We start from the raw sequence: 6,358 nt of genomic DNA, 5'->3' as shown, positions 1-6,358 counted from the left end.
ATGTTGTCTCCAGTCCCTCAGACTTCGAGGGATTTGGGCAAAAATAAATATTATTGAATCTCTTGTGAAGCTGTTGAGTTAACTCTGAGCAGTGAAGCATTCAAGTCTCTGACAGAGAAAGGAAAGATGTCAAGAGTTAGTGCTGGGGGAAGGGGGAAGACTTCTTATCAACTTCATACACAGACATCTTCTTCAAACCTACAAGTATCAGAATATTTGCAAAGTCACAGTTTGGAGACCACTGAAGAACAAACAAGAGCCTCTAACCCCTGAGCTGGGTTTGAGCACAGACTGGAACCAGAGTTGCCAAATACCGCACACATCCATCCCAGACAGGCTACAGCCACCTCCTGTCCCATCACCAGAAAAGCTTAATTTCCTCCTTCCTCATCCAGCCATCATCAGCACCTGTTTTTTGTAGATGGTATCAGCTTTAGCCCTACTATCTTTCCCTCCTTTCTTTTCTCACCATGCTTTAACAATCTGTTGTTGCCGATCTACTTTCCCATGAATGGTCATAGTCTCACCAAGCAGGGCAAAGCTGTGGTCAGAAAGATCTCCTGCCAGGGCATGTTATATGACACTATTGTGGCCAAGCAGCTGCCCCCATCCTCCCCCCGCAGCTACATCTTCCTACTTGTGAAACCATCCCCTCAGAACCAGAAGAACCCGCTCCAGGGTAAGATGCCTGAATAGGGATAGCTGAAATTGGCCCTGAAACTTATGAGAGCTGACACCAGAGTCTGAAGAGGTGCTGCTCAGCTGTACCTCCCACTAACGTCACCAGCGTGGAAGGTGCTTTGCATGCCTCAATATTAGCCCCAGTGTTATCACAGGACAAATCATAACCATCATAATAAAATTTTGCAATAACTTCAGTTTAATTAATAGTAAGAAGAAAAAAGTCTCGCCAGGCGAGACGGCGAACTCTTAGTTTCTCACGTGATGACTGTCAAATTGCCATCTCCACAGAAGAACGTCACAAAGCACAGTTAATAAACCCTGGAAATGTTTATTAAAGCAGCAGTAAAGATCCTGGCTGATCCACCAGGATCTGTCCACATGAAGGAGATAAATGGAGAGTAGGGTTCTAAGAAGTTACCGCCAACAAAGGACTTAAGAGCATAAAAGGACACTCTAACTGAACTCAGGCAGAGTCACAGAGATCACTGTCCCTCAGCCACCTGCACCCTGTGGTCTCTCCTTGGTTTTACATTAGTTTTCTGCTTCTGTACCTGCCCAGAACAGCATCTCCTATGACATGCACCTCACGCTATCCTCCATGGGCATCCAGAGAAAAGGTGCCCTTTGTCTGATAACCCTAAGGCATGAGGTCTTGCAAACCAGCTCTGAGAACACCAAATGCCGCCTGAGGCTCCTCACACCATGAAGTTCTGATCACTTCACTCTAAAACAGAAGCTGCCCAGCAACAGCAGGACAGGGAGAGCAAACACCCCACTAGTGGAAGGCATGGTTTCTCTCTGAAGAGCTTCACCCGGAATAGCTGATGGTTGGCAGTCGGACAGTCTCGTGGGAAGTGAGAGATGAGCACTCTCAGATTGGGGAACGCATTGAACCCAGGTCTTCCACTTCCTCAGTGAATGCTCTAAAATAAAAGACAGTGACTTAGAAGACAGACATCAGCCAGAAGGAAGGAGCATTAGTATCCTACTTCCAAGGTATTGCTGGCACTGTCCTTGGGGAGAAGCATGCCATCAAAGTCCTTACAGGACTCAAGCATGAAGTCCTGAGTGCAGTTTCTGTGCTCTGATGGGGTGGCAGGGATGTGAGAGAGGAAGAAGATTTCTAGAACATCTGTATTTTCAGTCTGTCCTCTAGACATCAAACATGCTCTCCGTTTGGGAGAGAGATGTCTCAAATGTCTGGGTTAGGTCTGGATGTAGCCCTCGTGAATAGGAAGGGAACATGTGAATGAGGGGGAAGGAAGGACGGTGCCACTGTACAGGACTGCTGCTCTGGTCCCTGGGAACACAGGCTCATCTGGGCTACAATTTCCTCAGCCTGTCCCAGCAGCCTGGCCTACTGCCTCCTTCCCTTCCACAGGCTAGGAAAAGCCTTGGCACAACAGCATGGCTTTTGGTTCTAGGGTCTAACTCTTGAGGTTAGAGACAGCAGCACCTCCTGTTTGGATAGCTGTGCCCTCTGTTGAACCTCACACACCCTAAACCACAGTCAGTCAGCTAAGGGGACTGAGGTGCCTGGGGGTCTTTTACTTCATTTGCACTCTTTGGATGAAAGGATATGGTTCACTTAAGTTTTATAGGTCTTCTGGCATGCAAATGGACATGTTCTATGGGAATTTGTTTCAACTCTTCTATGTTTTTATCTTCTGACGGGCCAGGACACTTCAAAAATTGCTTTTCCTCCTTTTGTAGAAAATAGGAGAAAAGATGACTTGACACTTCATGGTCTTATGTGCTATCTTGCAATAATAGTAACAACAACAAAACAAACCAAGAAAAGTGCACCAGTTTCAAGTGTTGGTTGGTAATTCCATGTACAGTATTGTTAGGCCTGTCATAAGAAAAGGCAACACGACACAATTTTTGCAAGCTGTTTCTCTTGGCAGATGGCATTTCCATTTTCAGTGTAACTCAAAAGGCTGAAGTGACTGACACCACTCTTAACTTTAGTTAAATCCTACCATAGCTGCTGCAGCCACTGCAGAGTTCTGCTTTCATGTTGGTGCTAGCACAGGGAGTTTCAGAAGAATTTTGGATTGGCTTGGATACAAGTCTAGCAGGGTGCTACAAATAGAAATAGCAGAAGAAGGTAGTAGAGTAAAAATATTTAGTGTTAGATCATGGGTAGAGAAGTAGCACAGACAGGAAGTCAACAGCAGGGATAGGCATGCTGTTGCCCTCTGCCACTTGCTACAACTTTGAATGCACTCCATTTCCAAATCCCCAACAGAATTCCCACTTGCATTAACCTTTCCTCCCTCTTCTCATCAACACTGGTAGCCATTCAGGATAAAAAGGCAGCCACACCAGGAAGGAGAATGGCTGCCTTTAAACCTGCCTTTTTAAAGCCGCACTGTGCATTGCATAATAGTTCACATGGTCACCACACCATAAAGTTTCATCTCACAACAGGTACAGTGTGACTGAACCCTGCACTTGAACCCTTCTGACCTTTGGGGATACATGTTTGTAGGCTGGGCTCACACCATTCACATGGTGGCCCATACCTGAAAATCTGGGTGCCTGCAGCCAGGCTTTGGTGATGCACCTAATAGCCCGGCTTGTTTTCTAAGGTGCAGACTATGTCCAGTTCCTGCTCCTGTGGGACTTCTCAGTCACATTAAGGAATATGAATTTAGGAGCCTAAGTTTTGGCACTTGGGGTGGAAAACTTTAGCCAATAAGACTGCACAATCCTATTACCATGACAGCTCAGGAATGTGAGAACTCAGCAGTTTGGAATAAGGCGTCACATTAAAAATAGATTAAACTGAAAACAGCCCTTACGGCCTACGGCACCCAGGACAAGTGTCTGCCAGCTGAAATGCCTCGTAGGTAACTGTTTGCTAGTGAATCAGTGCTGGCTGAAGGTGCCCACAGTTGCCTCAAGACACAGACAGATTTTTTTTCCAGAGACACTGTATTACTTTTTTTTAGCACCGTATGAAACTCTGCAGCTCCAACCCTAAGGGGATCCATGCAAACCTCCTGCTTGCTCTGGTTCCCATGGCACTCATATCCACTAGTTTCACTTTGAATTTCAGCCTCACAGATCTCCAAACTCAGCCTAGAGTGATAAACTGTGCCAAGCCTGAGCTCTAGCTATGGAGCAAGACTGTTCCCCTTTCTTTTAACACTACTGTGTAAAACAATGGAGGAACCAAGTTGCCTTACTGTGACACAGGAAAAATATGATCTGCATCTAGTGCAAGGTGTTGGGAGGACTTATTTCCTGGTCCGTTTGCAGCCTGGGGGCAAAACAAAGGGTAAGCTTGTTTCCCTGGCTGGCGTCTTCCTGCTAGCCAGGGACAAAAGTCACTTGTCCCTTTGGTTCTCTTAGATCTGCCCAGCAATGACCACAGAGATTTGCTGACCTGCTGGTGGGCACTTCTGACAGTTGATGGGGTTGCATTTCAGTGGGTGTGCATTTTCTTCTCTGACAGCTCCCAGAGGACAGCAATGCTTTTATGCTTAATATATGCTGTCATTTTGTATTATATCTTTTCTTTGGAAGTAACTTCATAAATGACCAAAACAAAACACAATCCCAAACCCCAAAATCCAAACACCAAAGAAAGCTGAAGAGTGGTGCAGACATCAGAAATGAATTACTGCTCCTTCAGCTGCTGACAGGGAGTCAAAAGAAGCCATAGCCCCGCCTGCTTTATAAGAGTGATCTGCCATAGAGTGGTGGTTACTGGTCACTAACATTACTTCCCTGGATTTCTGCTCTTTTTCTTCTCCATTCCCATGATGTGGTGAGGCCCTTGATAGAGGCTTTTGCTGCTGTATCAGCATTTGTGGCATTAGAAAAATTTGTGACAATAGAGCAAACCTTTGGATTCCACAACTGTGTTACTTAAAGACATAAATGACCAAGAACAACGCCAGTGCCTAACTGTCCTCTTCCTCCTCAATCAGTCCTCCCATGCCTGATTCATGCAGCAGTCACAGAGAGACAGTAAGTGTTAGTCTTGCATAAAGAACTGACAAGTGACTTGCTCAAAGCAGACTGGATGTATTCACATGTCATGGCTCAATGCACTGGAATAATATTACAAGCACATTCTGTCCAATTTCATCTTCAGCTGAGTATAGTAACACATTGAATATTGCAATACACTTGACAGATGAAGAAACCTTTTTATTTTATTAGGTTTAATTCCCTGAATCTCCCTCTCTCTTGTCACCACAGGATTGTTTGGGAATGCCTTATGCTAACAGGATCAAGAAAAAAAATAGTATATACCAGATATGTGAATGACTAATTCTGCCCCATGATAAAAACAATGCCAAGACTTTGGGGGGATTTCAGAGTAATTCTATTTCTGTTGATACAGGTTGTCTAAAGGCATCATTGACCAGGCTCTGGTGGAATAAATAAAACCAGGTAAATTACAGATAGGAATATACCTCTCCCAAGCCCTGGGTTTTTCAAAGACATCTCCTACTCCCCACACACAATCGATATATTTTAAGATCCAGAAGACACCTTTTTTCATATGTAACTTTTAGCATTTACGCTGGGTTTATGATCCTGCAGTACCTCTGTGGCACAAGGCCACGGGTGAAAATGTGGGTGGAAAAGCTGTCAGCATAGCGGAAAAAATATTCTGCTGAAACTCAAAACTTGCAGAAACAGCTGAGTCACTCTTTCGCAGTTAAGGTAGTCTGGGCTTGTTACCCTCTTCTATGCCTCTGGATGGTGCCTGGCACACACTCCCACCCTCCGACTGCCAGTGACTCCAGCACACCTCTAAGCAAGAACTGCCTGGGAAGTATCCGGCTGACTTTCCTCACACAGGTGTATTCTGTCATCCATGCACCAGAACTGAATGGATGCTGACCGTCCTGGACACTCAAAGCCCCCAGGTACATAGGGCAATGCAGGCAGATTTGCACTGGCCTGTTCATACGCATCAGCTCTACTCTGATGGGCAAGACAACACTCACCAATACTGCCAACTTACAATCACAGAATCATAGAATAGTGAGAGTTGGAAAGGACCTTAAGACCATCTAGTTCCAACCCAGGGATGCCTCATACTGTCGCCCAAGGCTCTGTCCCACCTGGCCTTGAACACTCCTGGAGGTGGAACATTTACCACTTCTTTGGACAACCTTCTCCAATTTGATCACAGTTCTCAAGGCAAACCACCTCCTGAGGATTAATGCTTTTTTTAGACTTTCATTATGTTAATGCTTTTTAATAACACACCTCAGCTCAAGTGCACTCAGCTAAAGGAGACAAAAAATTGAAAAATCATCTCCTCGTTTATTGTTTTCTTTTTTTCCTTTTCTTCCCCTTTTTTCTTTTTCCTTTTCTTTTTAAGTCTCCCGATTCTCCAGTCAGCATTACTGTTTTGGCTGGGAAGAGGGAGCTGCCTAGGAGCCATTTATTAGCACATAAAATTACTGAAATTGCAAAGGTCCAGAAGTCATAACTACCAACAGATTATAGACTCTACTGGTGCAGTCACACATGAAATCTGTAGAGCTCATTTTAAAAGGAACTCTAGTACAGCCTATGTATTTTGATCCCCAGAAAATATAATCTGTCTTGAAAATCTTTTGATCCTGTGACTTGCATTTTAATCAGAATGTAAGATTTTCCTGAAAACATGTATTTGTGCGTCCAAATTAAAAAAGTCTAC

This window comes from Strigops habroptila, chromosome Z (genome assembly GCF_004027225.2).
Source record: "Strigops habroptila isolate Jane chromosome Z, bStrHab1.2.pri, whole genome shotgun sequence".
Classification (NCBI taxonomy): Eukaryota; Metazoa; Chordata; class Aves; order Psittaciformes; family Psittacidae; genus Strigops; species Strigops habroptila.
This window is presented reverse-complemented; position numbering follows the sequence as displayed.